The following is a 20,005-nucleotide window of genomic DNA, read 5'->3' as shown; positions in this document are numbered from 1 at the left end:
CTCACCCTAACACTAACACTAACCCTAACCCTCACCCTCAACCTAACCCTCACCCTAAACCTTAACCTCAACCTAATCCTCACACAAACCCTAATCCTAAACCTCATCCTCACCCTAACCCTCAGCTCCACTCGAAACCTCACCTCACGGTAACCCACAACATCACCCAAAACATCACCCTAACCCTAACCCTCACCCTAACCCTAACCCTAACCCTCTCCCTAAGGCTAACCCTCCCTCTAACCTTCAAACTAACCCTAATGCTCACCCTAAACATAACGCTAACAATTACCTAACCCAAACTCTCACCCTCACCCTCAAACTCACCCTCACCCTCAGACTAACCCTCACCCTAACCCTAACACTCACCTTAACCCTTACCCTAACCCTAACCATAAACCTAAACCTATCCCAAACACTAACCCTAACTCTCACCCTAACCCTCACCCTAACCCTAATCCTAACCTTAAACATCAACCTAACCCTAACACTCACATCATCCTAACCCTCAACCTAAACCTTACACTCACCCTAACTCTAACTCTAAACCTAACCACACCCTCACCTTAACCCTAACTCTAACTCTCACCCTAACCTTAACCCTCACCCTAAACCTAAACCTAACCCAAACCCTCACCCTAAGTCTAAAGCTCACCCTAACCCTAACCCTAAACCTAAACCTCACCCTAACCCTAACCTTCACCCTAACCCTTACCTCACCCTAACACTCACCCTCATCCTACCCCTCACCCTAATCCTAACTCTAACCCTAACCCTGACCCTAACCCTAACCCTCACCCTAACCTTCACCCTCATCCTAACCCTCAACCTAATCCTTACCCTCATCCTAACAGTAACTCTCAAACTAAACCAAAATCTACATTTCATCTTAAACATCATCTTAACACTAAGCCTAATCCTAACACTCACCCTAACCCTAACACTAACCCTAACACTCACCCTGACAATCAGCCTAACCCTAACCCTAACCCTAGTCCGAACCCTATTCCTCACCCTCAAACTCACCCTAATTCTCACGCTAACCCTAACCCTAACTATACCCCTCACCCTAACCCACATCCTAACCCTAAACCAAACCCTATCCCTCACCCTCACCTTCACCGTAATCCTAACTCTAACTCTCACCCTAACCCTAACCCTCAACCTAACCCTAACCCTCACTATCACCCACAACCTAACTCTAAACCTCACCCTAACCCTCAACCTAACCGTAACTCTAATCCTAACCCTAAACCTCACCCTAAACCTCACCCTAACCCTTACCCACACTCTAACCCTAACCCTAACCATCACACTAATCCTAACCTTCAACTTAACCCTAACGATACCCCTCATCCTAACACTAATACTAAAACTAACCATCACCCTAAACCTAGGCTTAACCCTCGCCCTCACAATAACCATCCCCGTAAACCTAACCCTCACCTTTTCCCTAACCCTCACCCACAACCCAAAACTCACACTCACTCAAACCCTCACCCTCACCCTAACCTTAACCCTAACCCTCACACTAACCCTAACCCAGACCCTAAGCCCAACCCTAACCCTCACCCTCACCCTAACACTAACCCTAACCCTCACCCTAACCCTCACATTAACACTCATGCTAACCCTGCATCTCAATCTCACTCTACCCTCATCCTAAAGCTTACTGTCAACCTAACCCTATCCCTAACCATAACCCTCACACTAAACCTAACCCTCACTCTGACCCTAACCCTACCCCTCACACTAAACCTAACCCTAACCCTAATCCGCATCCTCAACCTAACCCTTACTCTCACCCTAACCCTAACACTAACCCTATCCCTAACCCTCACACTAACCCTAACCCTCACACTAACACTAACACTAACCCTCACACTAACCCTCATCCTAAACCTAACCCTAACCCTCACCCTCACCCTAACCCTAACACTCACCCTTACCCTAAACCTCACCCTCACTCTCACCCTCAACCTAACCCTAACCCTACCCCTCACCCTAAACCTTATCCTAACTCTAACCCTAACCCTAACACTCACACTAATTCTAAACCTAATCCTAAAGTTCACCCTCACCCTCACTATCAACCGAACACTAAACCTCACCCTAACACTCACCCTAGCCTAAACCTCACCTGCACCCTAAACCTCACCCTCACCCTAACACTCACCCTAACCCGAGCCCTAAGCCTAACACAAAACATAACCCTAACACTAACCCTAACCCTCACCCTAACCCTCACCCTCACTATAACCTTAAGCCTAACCAAAAAACTCACTCTAACACTCAACCAAAACCTAACCCTAACACTAACCCTAACCCGCACCCTAACACTAACCTTTAGCCTAACCCTAACCCTCAACCTACCCTTACCATAACCCGAAACCTAAACCGAACCCTACTCCTCACCCTAACCCTAACCCTAACCCTAAGCCTCACCCTCATCCTAACCCTCACCGTTACACTTACCCTCACGGTAACCCTAACCCTAACTCTAACCCTCACACTAACCCTACCCCTCACACTAACCCTAACCTTACCCCTCAACCTAACCCTCATCCTAAACCTAATGCTAACCCTAACACTCAACTAACCCTAATCCTAACCCTAAAACTCACCTTCACACTCACCATCATCCTCATCTTAAATCTCAGCCTCAGCCTCAACCTCAACCTAACCCTAAACCTAACACTAACCCTCACCCTAACGGTAACCCTGAGCCTAACCTTAACCCTAACCCACACCCTTACCCTCACCCTCACCTTCACCCTCACCCTAACCCTCATCCTCAACCTAGCCCTCACCCTAATCCTAACTCTAACCCTTACACTGACCCAAACCCTAACTCTAACACTAAATTTAAACCTAACCCTCAAACTCAACATCACACTAACACTCACCCAAAACCTAACCCTCAACCACACCCTAACCCGAACCCTCACCCGAACCCTCATCCTAAACCTAACCCTAACCGTAACCCTCACGCTAATACTAACCGTCACCCTCATGCTCAGCGAAAAACGAAGCCAAACTCTAATCAAACCCTAAGCCTCACCCTCACCCTCACCCTATCCCAAACACTAATCCTAAACCTAAGCCTAACCCTCAGCCTCACCCTAAACCTAAACCTAACTCTAACCCTCACCCTAACCATAACCCTCACCCTAAAACTAACTGTGACCGTCACCCTAACCCTAAACCTAACCCTTACCCTAAACCTAACCCTAATATTAACCCTAACCCTCACCCTAAACCTAACCCTAACCTTAAACCTAACCCTCACCCAAACCCTAACCCTAAACCTAACACTCCCCCTCCTCCTAACCCTCAAACTAAACCTCACCCTCGCCCTAACCCTAACCCTCACCCTAACCCTAACCCTAAGCTTCACCCTCACCCTAAATCTAAACCTCACCCTAACCCTCAACCTAACTCTTACTCCAACAGTAACACTAAACCTCAAACTAAACCTTACCCTCACTTTAACTCTAACCCTCACACCAATCCTAACCTTCACCCTAACCCTAAATATACCCCTCACCCTAACCCTCACCCTACAACTAATACGAAACCTAACCATCAGCCTAACCCTAACCTTAAACCTCACCCTCACTCTAAGCCTCCCTGTCAATCTAACCCTCACCTTTACCCTTACCCTCACCCACAACCCAACCCTCACCCTCACCCAAAACCTCACTCTATCCCTAACCCTGACCCTAACCCTAACCCACACCCTCAACCTCACCCTCACCATAACCCTAAACCTAACCCTCATCCTAACCCTAACCCAGACACTAACCCTATCCCTAACACTCACCCTCACACTCACCCTAACACTTACCCTAACCCGAAGCATAATTCGAACCCTCAACATCACCCTAACCCTAACCCTCACCCTCAAACTCACCCAAACCCTCACCCTCACCCTATCCCTCACCCTAATCCTAACTCTAACCCTAACACTCACCCAAAACCTAACAATAACACTAACTCTAAACCTAACCCTCAGACTCATTGGCACCCTAACACACACCCTAACCCTAACCCTACCCACACCCTCACCCTCACTCGAACCCTCACCCGAACCCTAAACCTCTCGCTCACACTAAACATCACCTAAAGCTAACCCGCACACTAACCCTAACCCTAACCCTCACGCTATAGCTAACCCTCATCCTCACCCTAACCATAAGCCTAAGCCTAACCCTAACACTAATCCTAAACCTAACACTCACCCTCAATCTACCCCTCACCTTATCAGTAAACCCCAACCTCACACTCACCCTAACCCTAACCCTAACCCTAACCCTCACCCTACCCTAACCAAAATCATCACCCTACACCACACGCTAACCCTTAACCTAACCCTAATCCGCACTCTCAACCCTAAACCTAACCCTAACCCTCATCCTCACCCTAACACTCACCCTCAACCTAACCCTATCCCTAACCCTCACCCTCATCCTAAACCTCACACTTTCCCTTACCCTCACGGTAACCCTAATGCTCACCCTAACCCTATCCCTCACAATAACGTTAAGGCTCACACTAAACCTAACCCTACCCCTCACCCTAACCGTCAACCTAAAACTAACACTAATTCTAACCCTCACCCTAACCCTCACCCTCACCCTCAACCTCACCTTCACCCTAACCCTAAACCTAGCCCTCACCCTAGTACTCAACCTAAACCTAACCCTAACCCTAACTCTCACGCTAACCCTAAACCTCGCCCTCATGCTCAGCCTAACCTTAACCCAAAACCTAATCCCAACCCTAAGCCTTCCCCTCAACCTCACCTTAACCCAAACCCTAATCCTAACCCTAAGCTTCAGCCTCAGCATCACCCTAACCCTAAAACTAACCCTAACCCTCACCCTAACCCAAACCCGCACCCTAAACCTAACCATGACCCTCACCCTAACCCTAACCCTTACCCTAAACCTAACCCTAACATTAACCCTAAACTAACCCTAACCTTAAACCTAAACCTCATGCTAAGCCTCACCTTAACCCTAACCCTAACCCTAACTCTCCCCCTCACACTACCACTCAACCTAATCCTTACCCTTATCCTCAACCTAACCCTCACAATAAACCTAACCCTCACCCTAATCCTAACACTAACCCTCACACTCACCCTAAAGCTCACCCTCAGCCTAAACCTAACCCTCATCCTTACCTTCATCCTAACCCTTACCCTAACCCTAAACCTCCCCTCCCCCTAACCCTCAACCTAAACCTTACCCTCATCCTCACCCTAGCCCTCACCCTAACCCGAACACTAACCCTCACCCTCACCGTAACCCTAACTCTAACTCTCACCCTAACCGTAACCCTCACACTTACCCTATCCCTAACCCTCACCTTAACCCTTATCCTAAACCTAAGCCTAAACCTAACACTCAACCTTACTGTAACCCTATCCCTAACACTCAACCTGACCCTCAGCCTAACACTAATACGAACCCTAACCATCACACTAGCCCTAACCTTAACCCTCGCCATAACTCTAACCCTCCCCGTCAACCTAACCCTCACCTTTACAATAACCCTCAACCACAACCCAACCCTCACCCAAACCCTCACCCTATCACTAACTCTAACCCTAAACCTAACCCTCACCCTCACCCTCACCCTCACCCTAAACCTAACCCTAACCCTTCCCTAACCCTAACCCAGACCCTAATCCTAACCCTAACCATCACCCTCACCCTCACCCTAACCCTAACGCTAACCCTAACCCTAAGACTAATCCTAACCCTCACCTTCAACCTAGCCCGCACCCTAACACTAATCCTAACCCTAATCCTCACCCTAACCCTAAACTTCACCCTAACGATAACCCTCACCCTAACCCTAACACTTACCCTAAACATAACCCTAACATTAACCCAAACTATCACCATAAACGTAACCTTTAATTTAAACCTAAACCTCACCCTAACCCTCACCCTAACGCTAACCCTAAACCTAACCCTCCCCCTCACCCTAACCCAGAACCTAACCCTTACCCTCATCCTCACCCTATAACCCTCACAATAAACCTAACCCTCACCCTAACCCTAACACTAACATTCACCCTCAACCTCACGCTCACCCTCATCCTAACCCTAACCCGAACCCTAATCCAAACACTAAACCTCACCCTCAAGCTCAACCTAACCCCAACCCGAACCCTAACCCTCATCCTCACACTCACCCTCACCCTCACCTTAAACCTCATCCTCAGCCTAAACCTCACCCTAACCCTAACCCTCACCTTAAACCTCATCCTCAGCCTAAACCTCACCCTAACCCTAACCCTAACCTAACCCTCACCCTCACCGTAACCCTGACCCTAACCCCAAACCTAACCCAACCCCTAAACCTCACCCTCACCCTCACCCTAACCCTCAACCTCATCCTAATCCTAACTCTAACCCTAACCCTCACCCTAACCCTCACCCTCATCCTAACCCTCAACCTAACCCTTACCCTCATCCTAACAGTAACTCTCAAACTAAACCTAAATCTACCCCTCACCTTAACCCTCATCTTAACCCTAAGCCTAATCATAACACTGACCCTAAACCTAACCGTAACCTTAACCCTAACACTCACCCTGACAATCAGCCTATCCCTAACCCAAACCAGAACCAGAACCCTATTCTTCCCCCTCAAACTCACCCTAATTCTCACCCTAACCCTAACCCTAACTATACCCCTCACCCAAAACCTCATCCTAACCCTAAACCAAACCCTATCCCTCACCCTCACCTTCACCTTAACCCTAACTCTAACTCTCACCCTAACCCTAACCCTCAACCTAACCCTAACCCTAACTATCACCCACAACCTAACTCTAAAACTCACCCTAACCCTCAACCTAACCGTAACTCTAATCCTAACCCTAAACCTCACCCTAAACCTCACCCTAACCCTTACCCACAGTCTAACCCTAACCCTAACCATCACACTAATCCTAAACCTCACCTTAACCCTAACGGATACCCCTCACCCTAACACTAATATGAAAACTATCCATCACCCTAATCCTACGCTTAACCCTCGCCCTCACTCTAACCATCCCCGTAAACCTAACCCTCACCTTTACCCTAACCCTCACCCACAACCGAAACCTCACCCTCACCCAAACCCTCACCCTCTCCCTCACCCTAACCCTTACCCTAACCCTCGCACTAACCCTAACCCAGACCCAAAGCCTAACCCTAACCCTCACCCTCACCCTAACCCTAACACTCACCCTAACCCTCACATTAACACTCATGCTAACCCTAAACCTCAATCTCACTCTACCCTCATCCTAACCCTTACCGTCACCCTAATCCTATCCCTAACCATAAACCTCACACTAAACCTAACCCTCACTCTGACCCTAACCCTACCACTCACACTAACCCTAACCCTAACCCTAATCCGCATCCTCAACCTAACCCTTACCCTCACCCTAACCCTCACCCTAAAATTAACCCTAACCCTAACCCAAACCTTAACCTTAAACATCACCCTAACCCTAATCCTAACCCTAACCCTCACCCTTACCTTAACTGTTACCCTCACTCTAAACCTATCCCTAACTCTAAAACTTCCCCTCACCCTAATCCTCATCCTAACTCTAACCCTAACCCTAATCCCCACCCTGACCCTAACCCTAACCCTAACCCTCACCCTCACCCTAGCCCTCAGCGTCACGCTAACCCTCACCCTACCCTAAGCCTCAGTGACACCCTCACCCACACCTTCACCCTAACCCTCCCCCTAAACCTCACCTTCACTCCAGCCTTCATCCTAACACTAACCCTAACCCTAACCCTCAGCCTAACCCTTGCCACCCCGACTCCAGTGGAGTCTGCGTAGAATGGGAAACCATCTATCAGACCAAGATAGGGACTTCACTGAAGTCTACCTCAGAGAATGTGGCTTTACAGAAACCTATCTCCAAGTTTTGGGACTTCACCGAATTCTACCTCGTAGAATAGGGCTTGTAAAATGCCTACTCCTGGAAAAAGGCTAGTAAACCCCTGGGAAAGATGTGTTTCTGTCTTTCTTCTCCTCATAAGAGTGCCTATTAATCTTTTACTGTTTCTGCTGCTCATTGTGCTTACTCATTGTCAACGTTCCCTTATTCAAAGCTCTTTCTTAAGAGTGTTGATGACTCCAATATCTGATGAGTGTCTCAAAAATATGACTAACTCAACCCCTCTTATGGAGGCTAGTAGGCAAATATAAGTAAATATAAAAGTATTGGGGGTTTCACAAAGTCACTTCAGCAGAAGGAATTGTTTGTAAGAGATTTACAAAAAGCTATAGGCGCGGCTAGAACAGAAGGAATGTATGGCAATTGCGGAAATAACTACTTAGGAGAAAGAACTTCCTGGTACTCTCATTTACTAAGAGACTTGCTAGATCTAGGCCTCCGTAACCTTACTGTTAAAGAAGGACCAGGAAAAATCTTATGGGATAATTAAGGTCTCTATAGAAATAAGGTAATGGTTAGTTGGTGACAAACGTCGAAACCCATTATATTTCTTAGAGATAAGCCGGAAACAAGTGCCTATCAGGCGACCAGCTGGTGACCACCCAAGAATGAAGCCCTGCATCAAGATTGGGTAAACTTTTGCCCTTTCAGGCGACCAGCTGGTGACCATCCAAGAAGGAAGCCCTGCAGCAAGATTATGTAACCTTTTGCCCTTTTCTTATGAAGACTTCTGTTATAAAATTTGTTATCCTCTGCATTAAATCGCACTCAGCACTCAACACTCAGCACTCAGCACTCAGCATCCACTCCTAATGTGTGTGAGTTGTCTGTTTTCCATCTCCCCATCCTATTCCAGGTTCCTCCCCTAGGTATCCTCCATCGTCCCCACAGAACCCGGTCCGCGGCAAATCCTAAAACTAACACTATCCCTAATCCTCACACTAACCCTAACCCTCACACTAACACTAACCCTACCCCTCACACTAACCCTCATCCTAAACCTAACCCTAACCCTCACCCTCACACCAACCCTAACCCTAACACTCACCCTAACCCTAAACCTCACCGTCACCCTCACCATCAACCTAACCCTAACCCTACCCCTCACCCTAAACCTCATCCTAACCCTAACCCTAACACTCACACTAATCCTAAATCTAACCCTAAACCTCAACCTCACCCTCACTATCAACCGAACACTAAACCTCACCCTAACACTCACCCTAGCCTAACCCTCACCTACACCCTAACCCTCACCCTCAACCTCACCCTAACCCTCACCCTAAACCTAGCCCTCAGCCTAACACAAAACCTAACCCTAACACTAACCCTAAACCTCACCCCTACCCTCACCCTCACCCTAAGCTTAAGCCTAACCCAAAAACTCACCCTGAAATTCAACCAAACCCTAACCTTAACACTAACCCTAACCCTCACCCTAACACTAACTTTTAACCTAAACATGAGCCTCACCCTACAATAACCATAACCCGAAACCTAACCAGAACCCTACCCCTCACCCTAACCCTAACTCTAACCCTAACCCTCACCCTCATCCTAACCCTCACCGTTACACTTACCCTCACGGTAACCCTAAACCTAACTCTAACCCTCACACTAACCCTACCCCTCAAACTAACCCTAACCCTACCCCTCACCCTAACCCTCATCCTAAACCTAACGCTAATCTTAACACTCAACCTAACCCTAATCCTAACCCTAACCCTCACACTCACACTAACCCTCACACTCACCTTAAACCTCAGCCTCAGCCTCAACCTCAACCTAAGCCAAAACCTAAACCTAACCCTCATCCTAACGGTAACCCTGAGCCTAAACCTAACCCTAAACCACACCCTAACCCTCACCCTCACCCTCACCCTCACCCTAACCCTCACCCTCAACCTAGCCCTCACCCTAATCCTAAATCTAACCCTAACACTGACCCAAACCCTAACTCTAACACTAAACTTAAACCTAAACCTCAAACTCAACGTCACCCTAACACTCAACCTAAACCTAACCCTCAACTACACCCTGACCCTCACCCTCGCCCAAATCCTCATCCTAAACCTAACCCTAACCCTAACCCTCACGCTAATCCTAACCCTCAGCCTCATGCTCAGCCTAACACTAAGTCAAACTCTAATCGAAACCTAAACCTCACCCTCACCCTAACCCAAACACTAATCCTAACCCTAAGCCTCACTCTCAGCCTCACCCTAAACCTAAACCTAACTCTAACCCTCACCCTAACCATAACCCTAACCCTAACCCAAACCGAACCCTTACCCTAAACCTAACCCTAACATTGACCCTAACCCTCACTTTAAACCTAACTCTAACCTTAACCCTAACACTCACCCAAACCATAACCCTAACCCTAACACTCCCCCTCCCCCTAACCCTCAAACTAAAGCCTCACTCTCAGCCTCACCCTAAACCTAAACCTAACTGTAACCCTCACCCTAAACATCACCCTCACCCTAACCCTAAACCTAACCCTTACCCTAAACCTAACCCTAACATTGACCCTAACCCTCACGCTAAACCTAACCCTAACCTTAACCCTAACCCTCACCCAAACCCTAACCCTAACACTAACACTCCCCCTCCCCCTAACCCTCAAACTAAACCTCACACTCACCCTAACCCTAACTCTAACTCTCACCCTAACCCTAACCCTCCCCCTCACCCTAATTCTAAACCTCACCCTAACCCTCAACCTAACTCTTACTCCAACAGTAACCCTAAACCTAACCCTAAACTTTACCCTCACTCTAACCCTAACCCTCACAACAATCCTAACCTTCACCTGAACCCTAAATATACCCCTCACCCAAACCCTCACCCTAACACTAATACGAAATGTAACCATCACCCTAACCCTAACCTTAACCCTCATCCTCACTCTAAGCCTCCCTGTCAATCTAACCCTCAAATTTACCCTAACCCTCACCAACAACCCAACCCTCACCCTCACCCAAACCCTCACCCTATCCATAACACTAACCCTAACCCACACCCTCAACTAGACCCTCACCATAACCCTAAACCTAACCCTCATCCTAACCCTAACCCAGAACCTAACCCTATCCCTAACCCTCACCCTCACACTCACCCTAACACTAACCCTAAAACTAAGTCTAATCCTAACCCTCAACCTCACACTAACCCTCACCGTCACCCTCAAACATACCCAAACCCTCACCCTCACCCTAGCCCTGACCCTAATCCTAAATCTAACCCTAACACTCACCCAAAACCTAACAATAACAGTAACCCTAAACCTAACCCTCAAACTCATCGTCACCCTAATACACACCCTAACCCTAACCCTCACCCACACCCTAACCCTCACCCTCACCCTCACCCGAACCCTAACCCTAAACCTAGACCTCATCCTAACACTCAACCTAAACCTAACCCTAACCCTAACTCTTAAGCTAACCCTAAACCTCACCCTCATGCTCAGCCTAACCCTAACCCAAAACCACAACCCTAAGCCTCACCCTCAACCTCACCCTAACCCAAACCCTAATGCTAACCCTAAGCCTCACGCTCAGCCTCACCCTAACCCTAAACCTAACCCTAACCCTCACACTAACCCTTACCCTCACCCTCAACCTAACCATGACCCTGACCCTAACCCTAAACCTTACGCTAAACCTAACCCTAACATTAAATCTAAACCTCACCCTAAACTAACCCTAACCCTAACACTCCCCCTCACCCTAACCCTCAACCTAATCCTTACCCTTATCCTCACCATAACCCTCACAATAAACCTAACCCTCACCCTAATCCTAACACTAACCCTCACCCTCAGGCTCACCCTCACTCCAACCCTAACCCTCATCCTTACCCTCACCCTAACCCTAACCCTAACACTAAACCTCCCCCTCCCGCTAACCCTCAACCTAAACCTTACCCTCATCCTCACCCTAACCATCACCCTAACCCTAACACTAAACCTCACACTCACCCTCACCCTAACTCTAACCCTCAACCTAAAGGTAAACCTCACCCTAACCCTAACCCTATCTCTCACCCTTGCCCTAACTCTAAACTTCACCCTAACCCTCAACCTCACCCTAACCCTCACCCTCACCCTCAAACTCACCCAAACCCTCACCCTCACCCTAGCCCTGACCCTAATCCTAAATCTGACCCTAACACTCACCCAAAACCTAACAATAACAGTAACCCTAAACCTAACCCTCAAACTCATCGTCACCGTAATACACACCCTAACACTAACCCTCACCCACACCATAACCCTCACCATCACCCTCACCCGAACCCTAAACCTCACGCTCACACTAAACATCACCTAACCTTAACCTGCACAGTAACTCTAGCTCTAACCCTCACGCTATCGCTAACCCTCACCCTCACCCTAACCATAAGCCTAAGCCTAAGCTTAACACTAAACCTAAACCTAACACTCACACTCACTCTACCCCTAACCCTATCAGTAAACCCCAACCTCACACTCAGCCTAAACCCAACCCTAAAATTAACCCTCATCCTCACCCTAACACTCACCCTCAACCTAACCCTATCCCTAAACCTCACCCTCATCCTAACCCTCACACGTTCCCTTACCCTCCCGGTAACCCTAATCCTAACCCTAACCCTAACCTTCACAATAACACTAAGGCTCACACTAACCCTAACCCTACCCCTCACCCTAACCCTCAAACTAAACCTAACACTAACCCTAACCCTCACCCTAACCCTAACCCGCAACCTAACCCTCACCCTCACCCTCAACCTCACCCTCACCCTAACCCTAAACCTAGACCTCATCCTAACAATCAACCTAAACCTAACCCTAACCCTAACTCTTAAGCTAACCCTAAACCTCACCCTCATGCTCAGCCTAACCCTAACCCAAAACCACAACCCTAAGTCTCACCCTCAACCTCACCCTAACCCAAACACTAATCCTAACCCTAAGCCTCACCCTCAGCCTCACCCTAACCCTAAACCTAACCCTAACCCTCACACTAACCCTTACCCTCACCCTCAACCTAACCATGACCCTCACCCTAACCCTAAACCTTACCCTAAACCTAACCTTAACATTAAACCTAAACCTCACCCTAAACTAACCCTAAACCTAACCCTCCCCCTCCCCCTAACCCTCAACCTAATCCTTACCCTTATCCTCACCCTAACCCTCACAATAAACCTAAACCTCAACCTAATCCTAACACTAACCCTCACCCTCACCCTCACCCTCACCCTCAGCCCAACCCTAACCCTCATCCTTACCCTCACCCTAACACTAACCCTAACACTAAACCTCCCCCTCCCCCTAACCCTCAACCTAAACCTTACCCTCATCCTCACCCTAACCCTCACCCTAACCCTAACACTAACCCTCACACTCACCCTCACCCTAACTCTAACTCTCAACATAACCGTAAACCTCATCCTAACCCTAACCCTATCTCTCATCCTCGCCCTATCTCTAAACTTCACCCTAACCCTCAACCTAACCCTAACTCTAACACTAACCCTAAAACTAACCCTAAACCTCACCCTAACCCTTACCCACACTCTAACCCTAACACTAACCCTCACACTAATCCTAACCTTCACACTAACCCTGACTATACCCCTCACCCTACCACTCACCCTAACATAAATATGAACCCTTACCATCACCATAATTCTAACCTTAACCCTTGCCCTCACTCTAACCCTCCCCGACAATCTAAGCCTCACCTTTACCTTAACCCTCACCCACAACCCAACGCTCACCCTCCCCCAAAACCTCACCTTATCCCTAACCCTAACCCTAAACCTAACCTTCACCCTCACCCTCATCCTCATAATCACCCTAATCCTCACCCTCTCACCCTAGCCCTCAGCCTAAACCTAACCCTAACCCTAAACCTCACCCTCACCCTAACCCTAACCCTAAACCTACCCCTCAAACTAACCATAACCTTCAAACTAAACCTAACCCTACCCCTCACACTACCCCTCATCCTAAACCTAAACCTAACCCTCACCCTCACCCACACCCTCACCCTAACCCTAACCCTCACCCTCACCCTCAGCCTAACACTAACCCTCAACCTAACCTTTACCCTGATCCTTCCCTAATCCTAACACTAAACCTCACCCTAACCCTCAACCTAATTCTTACCCTCATCCTCACCCTAACCCTCACAATAAACCTAACCCTCACCATAACACTAACAAGAACCCTTACCCTCACTCTCACGCTCACCCTCACCCTAACCCTAAGCCTCACCCTAACCCTCACCCTAAACGTAACGTTAACCCTAACCCTCCCCCTCACCCTAACCCTCAAACTAAACCTTACCCTCATCCTCACCCGAACCCTCACTGTAACCCTAAAACTAAGCCTCAAACTCACCCTAACCTTTACACTAACCCCCAAACTAAACCTAATCCTCACCCTAAACCTCACCCTCCCGCAAACCCTAACCCTACCCCTCAGCCTAACCCTCACACTAACGCTAAACCTCACCATCACTCTAACCCTCACCCTAACACTTACCCTCACTCTAAGCCTAAAACCAACCCTAACCCTAAACCTCACACTAACCCTCACCCTACCCTAACCATAACACTAACACTAAACCTCACCTTACCCCAAACCCTAACCCTAACCCTCACCCTAAACATCACCCTCACCCAAACCCTATCCATAACCCAAACCCTCACCCTACCCCTAACCTTGACCCTAAGCCTAACCATAACCCTAACACTAATCCTAAACCAAACCCTACACTTCCCCTAACCCTAACCCTAACCCTAACCCTCACCCTAACACTTACCCTAACCCTAACACTCACCCTCACACTAACCCTCATGGTCACCCTAACCCTCAACCAACCCTAACCCTCACTGACACCCTAACCCTCACCCTCACTCTCACACTCACCCTAACCCTCACCCTCACCCTAGCCCTCAGCCTAACCCTAACCCTAACCCTAACTCTCACCCTAACCCTAACCATATCCCTAACCCTCACACTAAGCCTAACCCTCAAACTAACCCTAACCCTACCCCTCACCCTAACCCTCATCCTAAAACTAACCCTAACACTCACCCTCACCCTAACCCTAACCGTAATCCTCACCCTAACCCTAAACCTCACCCTCACCCTCACCCTCAAACTAACCCTAACCCTACCCCTTAACCTAAACCTCATCCTAAACCTAACCCTAACCGTAACACTCACACAAATCCTAAACCTAACCTTAAACCTCAACCTCAGACTCACCTTCAGACTAACACTAACCCTCAACCTAAACCTCAATCTACCTTAACCCACACCGACACCCTAACCCTCACCCTCACCCTCACCCACAACCTAACCCTCACACTCACCCTAGCCCCCAGCCTAACCCAAACCCTTACCCTAACACTAAACCTAACCCTCACCTTAACCCTCACACTCACCCTAATCCTAAACATAACCCAAACCCTCACCCTAACACTCAACGAAACCCTAACCCTAATACTAAACCTAACCCTCACCCTAACACTAACGTTAAGCCTAACCCTCACCCTCACCCTACCCTAACTATAACCCTAACCTTAATCCTCAACCTACCCCTCACCCTAACCCTAACCCTAATCTTAACCCTCACCCTCATCCTAACCCTCACCATTAAACTTACCCTCACAGTAACCCTAAACCTAACCCTAACCCTAAAACTAACCCTAAACCTAACCCTTAACCCTCACCCTCACCCTAACACTAACGATAACCCTTTCAGTAAACCTAAAGATCAAACTCACCGTCAAACTAACACTCACCATCACCCTAACACTCACACACAACCTAAACCTCACCCTCACCCGAACAGTCACCCTTACCTTAAAACTCAGCCTCATACTAAAGATCACACTAACCCTAAACCCGCACCCTAACACTTAACCCTAACCCTCATCCTAACCCTAACCCTCACCCTTACCCTAACCCTAAGCCTAAGCCTAACCCTAACACTAATCCCAAACCTAACACTCACCCTCACCATAACCCTAAACCTATCCCTAAAACTCACCCTCACACTCACCCTAACCCTAACCCTAACCCTCACACTCACCCTACCCTAAACAAAACCCTAATCCTAACCCTCACCCTACCCCTCACCGTAAAACTTAACCTAAACCTAACCCTCACCCTTACCCAAAACCTAAACCTAAACCTAAACCTCAACCTACAACTAACCCTCACCGTGACCCTAATCATAAACCTCATGCTCACCCTAACACTGACCCTCACCCTAACCCTACACCTAGACCTCATCATTATCCTAACCCTCACCCTTACCCTTACCCACACGGTAACCCTATCCCTAACCCTAACCCAAACACTAAACCTCACACTAACACTAAGGATCACACTAAACCTAATGCTACCTCTCACCCTTACCATCAACCTAAACCTAAGCCTAAGCCTAACCCACACCCTCACCCTCACCCTCACCTTAACCCTAAACCAAGCCCTCACCCTAACCCTCAACCTAAACCTAACCCTAACCCTAACCCTCACGCTAACCCTAACCCTCACCTTCACCCTCAGCGTAATCCTAACCCAACCCCTAATCCTAACCCTAAGCCTCAATCTCAACATCAGCCTAACCCAAACACTAATCCTAAACCTAAGCCTAACCCTCACCCTCACACTAACCATAACCCTAACCCTAACCCTCACCCTCACCCTAACCCTTACCCTAAACCTAACCCTAACATTAACCCTAATCCTCAACCTAAACCTAACCCTAAATTTAACCCTAACCCTAACCCTTCCCCACACACTAACCCTCAACCTAATTCTTACCCTCATACTCACCCTAACCCTCACAATAAACCTAAACCTCACCATAACCCTAACATTAACCCTTACCCTCACCCTCACGCTCACCCTCAGCCTAACCCTAACACTGACCCTAACCCTCACCCTAAATCTAACCCTAACACTAACCCTCCCCCTCTCCCTAACCCTCAAACTAAACCTTCGCATCATCCTCATCCGAACCCTCACTCTAACCCTAAGCCTCACCCTCACCCTAACCCTAACTCTCACCCTAACCCTCACCGTCAACCTAACCCTAAACCTAACCCTCACCCTAACCCTAACCCTAACCCTCACCCTAACCCTAACCCTCACCCTAACCCTCACCCTCACGCGAACCTTAACCCTACCCCTCTGCCTAAAGCTTACACTAACTTTAGCCCTCACCCTAACTCTTAACCTCATCCTAAGCCTAAACCTAACCCTAACCCTAAACCTCACACTAACCCTAACACTCACCCTAACCCTAACCCTAACACTAAGCTTAAACCTCACCATAACCCTCACCCTACCCTAACCATAACCCTAACACTAACCGTCACCCTACCCATAAACCTAACCCTAACACTCACCATAACCATCACCCTATCCATAAAGCAAACACTCACCCTACCCCTCACCCTCACCCTAAGCCTAACCGTAACCCTAAAACTAATCCTAAACCAACCCCCCCTCCCCCTAATCCTAAATATAATCCTCACGCTAACCGTAAACCTAACCCTCACACTCACACTAAACCTCACCATCACCCAAATCTTCACCCTACCCTAACCCTCACTGACACCCTAAACCTCACCCTCACCCTCACCCTCACCCTCACTCTAGCCGTTAGCCTAACACTAAGCCTCACCTAACCCTAACCCTAACCCTAACACTCACCCACACTCACCATCACCCTAACCCTCAATCTACCCTAACCCTCACTGAAAGACTAACCCTCACCCACCCCCTATCCCTCACACTCACCCTAGCCCTCAGCCTAACCCAAAGCCTAACCCTACCACTCAACAAAACCCTAACCCAAACACTAACACTAACCCTCACCCTAACACTAACCTTCAGCCTAACCCTACCCTCACCCTTCCCTAACCATAAACCTAACCCTAACCCTGACCCTACCCCTACCCCTAACCCTTACACTTACCCTCACGGTAACCCTAACCCTAATCTTAACATTAACCCTAAACCTAACCCTAACCCTCACCCTCACCCTACCACTCACCTTAACCCTTAGAGTAAACCTAAATCTCAAACTCACCGTCACCCTAACACTCACCCTAAACCTGACCTTCACACGCACCCTAACCCTCACCCTCACCCGAACACCTACCCTCACCCTAAACTTCACCCTCACACTAAACATCACCCTTACCCTATCCCGCACCCTAACCCTAACCCTAGCCCTCATCCTAACCCTAAACCTCATCCTCACCCTAACCCTAAGCCTAAGCCTAACCCTAACACTAACCCGAAACCTAACACTCACCCTTACCCTAACCTTAAACCTATCCCCAAAACACATCCTCACACTCACCCTAACCATAATCCTAACCCTCACCCTCACCCTACCGTAACCAAAACCCTAACCCTAAACCTCACCCTACCCCTCACCCTAACCCTTAACCTAACCCTCACCTTCACCCTAACCCTCACCTTAAACCTAATCCTAACCCTGAACCTAACCGTCACCCTCATCGTCACCCTAACACTGACCCTCACCCTAACCCTATCCCGAAATCTCAGCTTCATCCTAACCCTTATCCTTACCCTTACCCACACGTTAACCCTAACCTTAACCCTAACCCAACACTCACACTAATACTAAGGCTCACACTAAACCTAACCCTACCCCTCACCTTACCCTCAACCTAAACCTAACCCTAAAACTAACCCTAACCCGCACCCGCACCCTCAACCTAACCCTAAGCCTAGCCATCACCATAACCCTCAACCTAAACCTAACCCTAACCCTAACATTCACGCTAACCCTAAACCTAAACCTAACACTCAGCCTCATCCTAACCCTCACCCTAACCCAAACCCTAATCCTAACCCTAAGCCTCACCCTAACCCTCAACCTAACCCTAAACCTAAGCCTAACCTTCACCCTAACCCTAACCGTAACCATAAACCTAAACGTAACCCGACCCTAAACCTAACATTAACCCTAACCCTAACCCTTATCCTAAACCTAACCCTAACACTAACCCTCACCCTCACACTAATGCGCACCCTTAGCCTAACCCTAACCCTCACCCTAATCCTTACCCTAAACCTAACCCTAACCCTAACCCTCACCCTCACCCTAACCTTCAACCTAAACCTTACCCTCATCCTCACCCTAAACCTCACCCTAACACTAACACTAACCCTCACCCTCACCCTAACCCTAACTCAAACTCTCAACCTTACCCTAACCATAACCCTAACACTAACCCTAAACCTCACCCTCACCCTAAATCTAAACCTCACCCTAAACCTCAACCTAACCTTAACCATAACTTTAACCCTAACCCTCACCCTCAACCTCACGCTCAAATTAACCCTAACCCTAACCCTCACCCTAACCCTAACCCTGACCCTAATCCTAACCCTAATGCCCACCCTAAACCTCACCCTCACCCTAGCCCTCACCCTGATCTTAACTCTAACCTTAACCCTCACCCTAAACCTAACACTCAACCTAACCCTCAGCCTCATCCTAACCCTCACCCTAAACCTTACCCTCTTCCTAACCCTAACCCTCACCCTAATCCTAAAACTACCCCTCACCTTAAGCCTCATCCTAACCCTAAGCCTAACCCTAACACTCATGCTAACACTAACCCTAACCCTAACACTCACCCTGACCCTCAGCCTAACCCTAACCCCAACACTAATTCTAACCCAATTAATAAACCTCACACTCACTCTAATTCAAACCTTAACCCTAATCTTAACTATACCCCTCACCTTAACCCACACCCTAACCCTAAAACTAACCCTAAACCTCACCCTCAGCCTCACCCTCAGCCTAACCCTAACCCTCACCCTAATACTTACCCTCACCCTACCCTAACCCTAACCCTAAGCCTAACTCTCACCCAAACGCTAACACTAACACTAACCAAAAACCTAACACTAACCCTCACCCTCACCCTAACACTCACCCTAATCCTTACCCTAAA

The sequence above is a fragment of the Dipodomys merriami genome, unplaced genomic scaffold (genome assembly GCF_024711535.1).
Source record: "Dipodomys merriami isolate MVZ:Mamm:240054 unplaced genomic scaffold, mDipMer1.0.p SCAF_23, whole genome shotgun sequence".
NCBI classification, from domain to species: Eukaryota; Metazoa; Chordata; class Mammalia; order Rodentia; family Heteromyidae; genus Dipodomys; species Dipodomys merriami.
The sequence above is the reverse complement of the archived record's forward strand: the minus strand, read 5'-3'. Positions refer to the sequence as shown.